We start from the raw sequence: 12,101 nt of genomic DNA, 5'->3' as shown, positions 1-12,101 counted from the left end.
GATCAAAAGAGTAGAAGGTCAGCAAATGCTCCCAAACCATGTTTGCATGGTCAGACAGGAACAATACACACACATTGACAGCATGGCCACAAAAAGCCACTTTTGATGGAAAAACTGCACAAGAATTTCAGCAAACAACCCTAGTTGGGCATTTGTCAATCTGCGCAATATGTTTCCCACACCATCCATCACAGTAAAAAAAAAAAAAAACCCTGACCTTCTCGGGCCAAACAAACCCCCCTACTGCAGCCCCTTATATAAGAGAGGTTGTATTGTTAGCACACTGACACACGCCCACAAGTATCTTTCAATCTGTCTCTTCGTGTATGTCTAAAGTGATTGCACCTGATGGGCAGGAACACATAATACTATTTGCACCTGTGTTAGCCCTTGGTTATGTGCATCAAATCTCCAACTACAGGCCAAAGATCAAAGTGTATTTGCATCCACAAAGCAACAGTTTTCTAAGCATATGTACCTGTGCAGTGTAAACCCTACAATTTTAAATGTTCAAGTCCCTGGGCATGATTAGTGCTAACAAACATTGGAGGTTATTTACGAAAGGCAAATACACTTTGTACTACAAGTGCAAACTACAAGTGCAAAGTGCCCTTGGAAATGCAGTCGCTGTAGATCCGAGGGGGACATGCAAGGAAAATAAAAAACAGCATTTTAGCTTGTACATGATTGGATGAAAAATAAGCAGAGCTCGATCCAATAGACTAGGCAGGCACCTTTTCTGGGGGGTGTGGCTAAGCGAATGGCAGCGTGAAGTGAACGCTGACTCTTCCCCTCCAGCGTCCCGCTTGATAAGCCGATGGCAGCCGGTTTGTGAACCCTTGCTCCCGCTATGCTCTTGCTGTGATCCCGCAGTTTCCCGCTGAATGGTCCCGCTGTGTTCCCGCTGTGCTCCCGCTGTATGCCGCTGTATGCCCGCTGAGCTCCCGCTGGATGGTCCTGCAGTGTTCCCGCTGTATGTCCACTGTGTTCCCGCTGAATGGTCCCGCTTGAGAAGCCGAAGGTAGCCAGTCTGTGAACTCTTGCCCCCGCTGTGTCCCCGCTGTGTCCCCGCTGTGTGTCCGCTGTGTTTCCCGCTGTGTTTCCCGCTGTGTGCCCGCTGTGCTCCCGCTGTGTGCTCGCTGTGCTCCCTCTGTATGCCCGCTGAGCTCCCGCTGGATGGTCCATTGTGTCCCTGCTGGACGGTCCTGCTGAGCTGGTATTTTGCTGCGCTGTGTCATGTTGTGTTGCCCCCCTGCTGGGATTTGATCAATCCGAAGCAGAAGTTGGTATTGGCGGCGAGGCAGGGGAGCAGAGGAGACGAAGGAGACAGAGGAACAGCTGTGAGAGAGAGTGGAGGCAGAGGTGGACGTAAGTGTTAATTAATATATGAGGCTAACCCTGGGAGCAACAGGACTGGTTGTGCAGCTACTATGCAATTAGTGTGTCACCTCTCTGCCTAGATCCATCCATCCATCCATTCATCCCTCCCATCTCTCCCCACTCATCCCGTCCACGGTAAAGACCAAAGCTCTGGAAAGACTTTGAGAATTTTGAGAAGTTAAGTGGATGGACAGAACTTATAGGTTTTTTTTTTTTTCTTTAAAAAAAAAATTTTTTTACATGAAAGTATATGGTGAGGTGAGCCTATGGTAAACTGTTGGAGAAGTGTTCAATTCACACTATTTTATATATTGAATTAAGAACTGTATTCTGAGAGGAATTTTGAGTGAAATTCACGGTGATCCTCCGTTAAAGAAACAGCTGGAGAGGGAGAGTGTTTTTTTTTTTTTCTTCTCTCACTCCCCTTATTATTGATTTCTAAAAGCTGGAAGTTGCTTCCTTATTGGGATGAACAGCATTAGGAAAAGGAGAGAGGAAAAAACTGTGCAAAAGGAGTCAGTCCAACAGGAGATTAAAGGCTTCTTTCCACACACATGAGCAGCTACAGCCCGGGCATCCACTTTAGAGACTAGGGAGACAGCTGGTATCGAGATCCCAATGGCAGCATCCCGGATGAGTCTCCCACTATCTCCGAACGCTGCGACGGATATAAATCAGGCGCAGGCAGGGCCTGTACCTGGGTTAGAGGTGGGATGCCGGGAAATATTGGAGGAACCCATAGGGGATATGGATTTAAGATCAGTAATGCAAGCTCTCCCAACTCATCAAGAAATAGAGGCCCTGAGAACAATTATGCAGGCTCTCCCAACGCGCCAAGAAATTGAGGCCCTGGTGTCCAGATTGGGGGAGGGACACAGAAGGGAGATGCAATCAATACGGTTAGAGGTACAAGCTTTAACAGCAAGGGTAAATGTGGAAACATCAGCCTTTAACAGTATAGAGGAGAGGGTCTAAACTAGAAAGAGAGCAGATAGTGCAGACATCCAGTGTACAATTAAAATTTGAAGCAGCAGAAGATCGAAGCAGGAGAAATAATCATAGATTTAGAGGCATCCCAGAAAGTATTGAGGATGAGCACCTACACAGGACTGTTGTTTCTATATGTCATAACCTGGGGGTTAAAATGGCCCCAGGAGAAATCAAATTTGACAGACTTCACAGAGCTCCAGGCCCACGCGCAACAGACTTGTCCAGACCGAGAGATGTAATTGGGTGTTTACGCAGATATGCTCATAGGGTGATGATCAGTCGGAAAGCATAGGATGTAGGCCCGATAGTTTATGAGGGTGCCAAGATCAGTATTTTACCGGACTTATCAAAAGCTACTTTACAGTGGAGGGCTCAATTGCGGCCAATTCTGGAGAAAATAAAATCTTCGGGGGGTACCTATCGATGGGGATATCCAATTTCCCTGACGGTTAAAAGGGATCAACATCTTTTGTGATTTCATCTCCACAGGATTTACCTGCTTTATTCTCTTTCCTGGAATCCGATTGGTGTGAGGTGCAAGATTGGCTTCAACCTATAAAGAAAAGACGATCAAAAGAGGGGGCTTTAAAAACTGGTGGTGAAAAAGTTTTGATGGGTAGTAAAGAAGCAACCGCACAGCAAATAGTTGATGCAGGCTCTTTACCTTAGGTCAACGGGTTACAAGAGAATTAGGGTCACGTATATATACTGGGTGGTTCCCCTTCTAATGTTAAGGGCCAAGGTTCAGTATGGACCCTGGATAATTTAATTTAATCTCATTACTTGGCATAATATATATATATATATAAGATGATATAAAATAATATGCATATGATATGTTATCCTCCCCCTTCCAAATTATTATTATTATTTTTTTATTTATTTTTTTCTTGCACAAACATTAGTTAATAAAATACATTTTGGTGTTTTTTTATCACATAATAAAATATGGAGATTTGATATTATGGATCTAGGGTTCACATGGAGTTGGTTTGTTATAGGATTGGGAGGTAGTGAGGTAGGGGGGGTGGGGATTTAGGAGGGTAAGCGGGTGGATGGAGGGTTGATATAAAAGTTGTTATTATTATCACTGTTTTTGGGTTCATACGAGCCTGGTCTGTTATTGGACTGGGGGGGTAAAATGGTAGGGGTATGAGGGTTGGGGTGGGGATTTAGGTGGGTGGGTAGGTGGAAGGGGGGTGAAATAAAGATTGTAATTATAATATACACTATAAAGGATACACTAAAAATATACAATTATTTTGGCTTAAGGGGATAACGATAGAGATAATTCAATAGATAATAGATAATTTAATATAAATTATTATTATTATTATTTTTTTTTGTTGAGGAGAGGAAAGGGGGTCTTAGTCCCTATATAGTAGGGTATGATTCGTGGTCTAGAAAGAGGAAAAAGGGAGAAAAAGGGAAGACATTTTTGTATTTTTTTTTTTTCGGGGGACTATAGATGGACTTGAACCGGAATACATGTCAAGGATACGGGAGAATTATATATATTGTGTATTGTATAATTTTGAACAGAAGGAGAGGGAACTGATGAGTAAAAATTAGGATTAAATTACTGTAGTTGCTGGAGTTGATGTGAATATAAAGGGATTTTCTGGAGGGGAAGTAGCGTTGTATGCGCTCCGTATTTGCTAGCCACCCGCCCATACCTTACACCTACGGGAAACTGAGAACCCATAGGTAGGTGTGTGGGAAATTATTCCCCATAGGGGGTCCTTTTTCTCCTTTTTTTTTTTCCTTAGCCCAGACAAGATGGAGGGATTACGTATAACATCACTTAATACCAGAGGACTTAATGTTCCTGAAAAACGTAAAATGTTACTAAATGATTTAAAACGTTCCAAAATTGATATTGGCATGGTACAAGAAACACATTTGAAGGAGGGAAAATTTCCCTACCTTCAAAATAGAAATTTTTCAAATGTGTATCATGCCATAAATCAAGAGGCTAAAACCAAGGGAGTGGCTATTTTAATATCTAATCGAATATCGTGGTCCCTGTTGGACAAGTGTCAAGAACCAGGGGAGAGATATTTATTCCTTAAGGGGCTTATAGGAAAGGTTAAAGTAACTCTTGCTACAGTTTACGCCTCAAACACACATCAAGATGGATTCTTGAATAAAGCTTTATCAAAATTTATGGAATTTAAGGATGGGATTCTCATTATTGGGGGGGACTTTAATGTCCCTCTAGATCCCAAATTAGATACTTCAAATGGTACATCGTCCGTTTCTGAAATAATTAGGAAAAATATCCTCCGTAAAGTAAACGAACTTCAATTGGTTGATGTATGGAGGGCTTTCCATGCAGATGAAAGGGATTATACATTCTTCTCAAATCCCCATCAACGGTATTCACGCATCGATTTCTTTTTGCAATCTCAGCAAACATTATCGTTAGTACAGGACATACGTATAGGAAACATAACATGGTCTAACCATGCGCCAGTCACGATTAATATTCTCTTGAAGGAAGCTACATATAAAACAGACTGGAACTGGAAATTGAATGAAAGTCTTTTACAACGTCCTGAAATCCGAGAAGAGATGGTTAAAGAAATCGATTCGTATTTTAAAATTAATGATAATGGAGAGACCAAAATGGGGATCGTGTGGGAAGCCCATAAAGTAGTAATTAGAGGAATTCTAATAAAACATGGATCCCATATAAAGAGAGCAAGAGAAGAGGAAACAGGTAGATTATTGGAGAAGATAAGGGAGATAGAGATACAACATAAGAGGTCAATGGAGAAGGATATGGGGATAGAACTAGCACATTTAAGAAGACAGTTATCTGATCTCCTCCGGTATAAGGCAAGGGCTATTTTACAACAAGAAAGGAGAGTAATATATGAATCAGGAGATAAATGTGGTAAAGTGTTAGCAAGGAAATTAAAAAAGCAACGACTCCGCTCATATATACCCTATATTAGAACAAAAGGAAATCTTAAATCCTTATTACCGAAAGATATTGCAGAGGAATTCAGACAATATTATACTTCATTGTATAATCTTCCAGTTCCCTCCCACTCCTCTTCATCATTAGAGGAATATCTCAAATCTTCACATTTAGCGAGATTTTCATCTTCAGCGCAAAGAAAACTTGAGTTACCAATAACAACAGAAGAAGTAATCTCGGCAATAAAGATGTTGAGGCAAGGAAGGGCTCCTGGCCCAGATGGATTTACTCTGCAATATTTTAAAAGTTTTCACTTGCAACTTGTCCCCTATATGGTTAAAACATTTAATATACAAGGAAAAACCGTGCCTCCACCTGCAGAAGCGTTAAGGGCACATATTGTACTTATTCCAAAAGAAGGAAAGGATCTATCAATATGTAGTAGCTATCGTCCAATATCATTACTAAACACGGATTATAAAATATTTACAAAGATACTTGCATCTCGCCTAGAACCGTTTATGAAGCAGTTGGTTCATTTGGACCAAGTGGGGTTTGTCCCCACACGTGAAGCTAGAGATAGTACAATTAAGGTCCTGAATTTAATTCAATATGTAAACCATAGGAAGTTGCCGAGTATCTTTGTCAATACAGATGCAGAAAAGGCCTTTGATAGGGTCAATTGGCCCTTTATGTTAGGAGTTTTAAAACAAATGGGCCTTGGGGATCGAATGTTGGACTGGATAGCAGGAATATACTCAAAGCCACAAGCATTGGTGAAGGTTAATGGGATAAACTCTGAAATCTTCCCAATATCTAATGGGATGCGTCAGGGATGTCCCCTGTCACCTCTTTTATTTGCATTGTCACTAGAACCTTTGTTAAATAGAATTAGACGGAACCCCGATATTAAAGGTATTTCTATAGCGGATCAGGAATATAAACTTTCAGCATATGCCGATGATTTATTATTCTCACTTTCTAATCCACAAATATCATTACCCAATTGATTAGGGGAAATTGTGCTCACAAATGCACTTCTGGAAGAATGATCAAACATTCCCATAGACACACTAAACCTTGTGGACAGCCTTCCCAGAAGCTGTTATAGCTGCAAAGGGTGGGCCAAATCAAATTTTAACCCTACGGACTAAGACTGGGCTGCCATTAAAGTTCATGTGTGTGTAAAGGCAGGTGTCCCAAAACCTTTGGCTAAATAGTGTATCTGGCAAGATTTACAATGGTGGTGGAACCCGCCTACACATAAATACTACATTTAGACATAGTTTCAGGACCTGGGAGATGAGACAACTGCTCTACATGAAGCAGCATGTTGGGGATTTGAGCCCAGGCACTCAGGGATGCTAAGCAGAAGTTCTAACTCACTAAGCCACAGAGCTGCCACATGTGGTAACTTCCTACACATAAATATACATAAATACTGCATTTCTTTGGACAGGTGAAGGAATTACATTACTCAAGAGTTATTCTTCTTGATTTATTCTGTGATATTTGGTGGTTCTTGATGGGTGGGTGTAGAATAGTGATGTTACCCTCACATTTTTGGGAATTACATTTCAAAGTCTGATGTTGGTACACATATCACATTTTTTGGGCTCAAATTATGAATATTTGGAAATAATAAAAAGCACAGAAAATTGTGATTCATTTTAAATTTGTATTAGCAAGGTATTGTTTGTGCTTTGTGAAGACACCTGAGTCAGTTTGGGTAAAGATTGTTGTGAGATGGAGAGTAACAAGTGAAAGTGACAGAGAAAAATATATTTTACTAAAACATCAAAACATTCCACATTCTAGCATTAAAAACAAAAATTAAAAAAAAAAAAAAAAAAAAAAAACTAAATATTTTATATAGTAGCAACAATGTTGCAAAGGAAATTTCATTTCAGAGAAAGATATATTTCATCTCAACATTAAAAGTTTTTTCATTGTGAAAGTTACAATTGTTCCGTTAGAATCAATGGTTAAAACTTGCATTGGACTATAATAGAGCAGATTTTCACTTCCAAAAAATGCTCTCTAATTAGCGCTCATTTCGGTATTTACTATAGCGCCAGGTAAAAAAGACATTGGAGCTAAAACGAGAGCTATTTGCAGGTCTTAGATATGTCCTAAACCTACACATCCTAAGGAGGTGGCCCTCCATTCCCTGGTCGTGGTCCGGGCTCTAAGGGTATATCTGTCTGCCACGGCTCCCTTCCGGAAGTCTGACTCTCTATTTGTTTCGGTAGGTCTGAAAAAAGGGATAGCGGTCTCGTCACCACCATTTCCAGGTGGATCAGACAGAAGGGGCAGGTGCCCCCCTTTCCTGTCATGGCCCATTCCACCAGGGCAATTGGGACCTCTTGGGCTTTCCGACATCAAGCGTCAGTCGCTCAGGTGTTTGAGGCGGCAACTTGGTCGTCCATTCACACTTTACATAGTTCTACAAAGTGGATGTAAGCGCATCGTCTGATGTCTGCTTTGGCTGCAAAGTTTTGCAGGCGGCTGTGTAATGTTGCAATTTTACACTCTTTCTTACCTTTTTGTATATTAATGCACTTTGCTGCATTTGTTGACCGCAAGTTCTGATGCAGTTAGTTCAAATGGTGACTCCCCTGTTAGGGAGCACCGCTGGTTGTGGGTGAATTTATGTTGCTGTTCCCACCCCTCGTTATGACACTGCTTAGGGACGTCCCTACGGTCAATATTACTGGAGCTGTGTCCATCAGTGAACAAAAAGAGAAAATAGGATTGTTGTACTCAACGTAAAATCCTTTTCTCTGAAGTTCATTGACGCACACAGCACTCTCCCCTCCTATTGTTTTACATTATACTGCTTGTTGACATACTGAGCTGCAGGAAGCAGGCTGAGGGGTTATTACCAGAGGGACCCCCCCCCCCCGGGTGGAACTGTAAAATTCTTTTGTTTTTCACATGTATTACATGTTCTGCCTAGTCCTCTCCTGAAGGTGGTGTAATAACCCTACGGTCAAGATTACTGGAGCTGTGTCCGTCAATGAACTTCAGAGAAAAGGATTTAACGTTGAGTATAAAAATCCTATTTTCTCTTTCATCTCAGCATCCTCACCCTCGTCTAGACCTTTGCGGCCGCTCAATCTCGTCTCAGCAACCCAACACCCGTTCAGACCCTTGCAGCCATCTAAAATCGTCTCAGCAACCTCTCACTCCTTGAGACCCTTGCAACCACGCAATTTCATCATAAAAAAACAAAAAACCTCATACTCATCAAGACCCTTGCAATCAAGCAATATCATCCCAGTTCATTTTGGTGTGCGTCTGTCAAGCAGCTGCACGGCCTTTCTCAGCGGAGAGTCAGTGACACCAGCTGTCTTTTCTTCACATCTCCTATTCCATCTTCACTTCATTCAGCCACCTCTACCCCGAGTGAAAGATGGCCTCAGGTGTGTGTTAAAGTCCTTATAATATTCAATGCTATGAAGCTGCACAAATCTTTAGAAGATAAAAGTAAGCGTATTAAGGCAGTCCTATTTTGCTTAAGTACTGACAAGAAAATGATTATCCCGGAAGAAGGCAAGGAGATCTTGGTTGGAGATGTTTCCGAGACTGCTGACCCTTACAAGTGCTTTGTGGAAATGCTACCACCAAATGACTGCCGATATGCCCTCTATGACTGCTGCTATGAGACAAAGGAGAGCAAGAAAGAGGAGCTAATCTTTATATTCTGGGCACCTGATTGTGCTCCATTGAAAAGCAAAATGATATATGCCAGTTCTAAAGATGCAATCAAGAAGAAATTTACAGGCATCAAACATGAATATCAGGTAAACTGCCTTGCTGAAATAAAGGATCGTAGTTGCCTTGCTGATAGACTTGGAGGTAGCAACACCTCTGTAATCTCTGTCGAAGGATTGCCCTTGTGAAGACCTCATTGCCTCCCTTCCCAATGTCTGTGCCACTTCATAAAGGGGCTTCCATGTAACCATAATCCCTGACAGTCTCCTGTTCCCAGTCCTTGAAAGCCTTCTTGAAGAAGAGAAATGTTCATTCTACAGGCAGCCTTCTAGAAGCCATTTACCTGCATACATGAATCCAGTATAGTTTTTTTTTTTTTTTTAAGTTATTTAATTTTTATTTACAGAGGTAGCTTTCTTTCTAGCCACATTCTGTTCTTTTTCTGTGCTTGTCGAGTTATTTTGCCAAATGCAGCCTGGCATTTATTAAACACTCCCACATTCCTGTATCTACAAGACGACAATTCGGCTTTGACCTAGATGACCAAAAATGTTTGGATCAAACTGCTGCCCCTAGCACTTTGTGGCTGATCATATTTTTACCTTTTATGTAGAGATGGCTTCATTGTACTGTTGTGTAAATTGAGTGCACCTCAATAGTCCACTTTCAGCATTCCTTATTTTATCTGGCATCTGCAAGGTAAATTAGTATTTTTTGCTGAATAATGTAACTTAAGCCTACAACTTTTTTTTTTTTAACTTGTAAACATAGCACACCTGTTTGCCCCGACCCAGCATTCCATATTTCATTTTAAAAATGGATGGCCACATTTAGTGTATTTTGCCAATTCCCTCAATGCTGTGACCCTCATCTGTTTTTAGGGTCTTATGGATGGGTTGTAGACATTTAGGTGGCTGAAGCCTTTCTCTTCACCTCTACAGTTCTTCCCATCAAAATTACATGTTCATTGCAGTCTCAACTTCCTTTTGTTTTGCGTTACTAATATGGAAGTCATATTGGCAGATAAGCATTAATAAAATAACAAAAGTAAAAAAAAAAAAAACAATATCGTCCCAAATAATCCGTGTATGCAAGCCTTAACCACTTCAGCTCCGGAAGATTTGGCTGCTCAATGACCAGGCTATTTTTTGTGATACGGCACTGCATCGATTTAACTGACAAGTGTGTGGTCGTGCAACGCTGTACCCAAATAAAATTGAAGTTCTTTCTTTCCTCACAAATAGAGCTTTCATTTGGTGGTATTTGATCATCTCTGTGGTTTTAATTTTTTGTGCTATAAACAAAAAAAGTGTCACTTTTTGCTATAATAAATATCCCATTTTTTTTTTTTTTATAAAATGTTTTCCTCAGTTTAGGCCAATATGTAATTTTCTACATTCTTTTGGTAATAAAAATCGCAATAAGCGTATATTGTTTGGTTTTTGCAAACGTTATAGCATCTACAAAATGTAGGATAGATTTATGACATTTTATTATTATTCTTTTTACTAGTAATGGCAGTGATCTGTGATTTTTATCGTAACTGCAACATTATGGCTGACAGATCGAACACTTATGACACATTTTTGGGACCATTGACAAATACAGCAATCAGTGCTATAAAAATGCACTAATTACTGTGTGAATGTCACTGGCAAGGAAGGGTTACATTACCCACTAATCAAATAGTAATCAAAAACTAATCTAATAGTAGGACCCACTAATCATGGGGTACTTTGTCGCAGTAAGTGGGCTTAAGCACCATGTACCAATACAGTGTGACCAAATACCCATATTTTTTGATAATGTTTTTTGAAAATGTCTAGGTGTTTTAACCACTAGATGTCCTGCTGTTTACTTCCGTGATGCGCGCTCCCACGAGCGCACATTGGGGAAATTCTGTGCTGGCCGTGTCCCTTGGACACAGCCAGTCACAGATCGCTGTAAATGGCCAATCACAGTGGCCGTTTACAGAGCGATCGCCATGTCGAATGAGAGATGATCTCATATGTAAGCATATGGGATTATCTCTCATCTCCGGCTCTCCCTCCTCACACAGACAGCGTGTGAGGAGGGAGAGATGAACGCTGCAGCGGCAGTGAGTAAAAAGTGCCCACAATGTCACTGCCGTCTGACCCCAGTGCCAGCTGTCCCCAGTGCCACCTGTCCCCAGTGCCACCTGTCATCAGTGCCATCTGTCCCCAGTGCACCTGTCAGTGCCATCTGTCATCAGTGCCACATATAAGTGCCATCTGTCATCAGGGCCACACCAGTGCCACATGTCATCAGTGCCACATAGTGCCATCTGTCATCAGTGCCACATCAGTGTCACGTGTCATCAGTGCCGCATATTAGTGCGATCTGTCTGTTAAGCCCTGGTTTACACTGATTTGATTCTGATGCATTCCATAACTCATTGATTTGCATGTCAAGTGAGATAACGTGGCTTTCTATGGAGGTCATTCACACCTATGCTTTCCAAACATGATGCGATTTCCAATTGGGTGCTGTGTGTATTTGGTGCGATGCAGTTTGTTTTTGCACACCTTAGATTTGAATGGATATAGCAGTGAAAATGCATAGATGTTCAAATGCAGTGCCATTTTGGCTTGAGATACAGTACACCTGTACACCTGGAGCTCCTGATGATGTCAGTGTGACAAAACCGGTAGGGCGTGGCCATAAGGACATTACCTTTCTTCAGTAAACCGCAGCGGCCGGCGGTGGGAGTTTCTTATACACTGCAAGCACACCAGTTGTAATATGTGAGTAATTTTCCTCTTGTAATAAATATATTATAAAGACATACTGCACTATGGTTTTCCCTCTTTTTCTATGACCCATATGAATAAGGGCTTTCACCGTGGATGAAACACCACTGTGGAGGCAACTTTGCCCCAGTGGGGGTAAGGATCTGGTGAGCACAATAGAACTTAATTTCACCAAAGCGCACCGGGAAGTTGCTCTGGAATTTGCACATGTCACCACTTGGAAATTAAAACTTTGGCCGGGAATTGTTTTGCATAATATAAAGCATCTGTCTATATTGCCTCACTTATAGGAAAGGAAATTGGAAGTTTTGAACTTT

The 12,101-nt window shown here is 41.3% G+C and overlaps 1 pseudogene; it reads left to right on the top strand.

The window, feature by feature from the left end:
• The first annotated feature begins 8,740 nt into the window (after nucleotides 1-8,740).
• LOC143996475 (cofilin-1 pseudogene) lies at nucleotides 8,741-9,412 on the top strand (annotated as a pseudogene).
• The last annotated feature ends 2,689 nt before the right edge of the window (nucleotides 9,413-12,101 follow it).

The sequence above is a fragment of the Lithobates pipiens genome, unplaced genomic scaffold, assembly GCF_037356315.1.
Source record: "Lithobates pipiens isolate NorthernLeopardFrog02 unplaced genomic scaffold, aLitPip1_a1.2 Scaffold_19, whole genome shotgun sequence".
NCBI classification, from domain to species: domain Eukaryota; kingdom Metazoa; phylum Chordata; class Amphibia; order Anura; family Ranidae; genus Lithobates; species Lithobates pipiens.
This window is presented reverse-complemented; position numbering and strand designations above follow the sequence as displayed.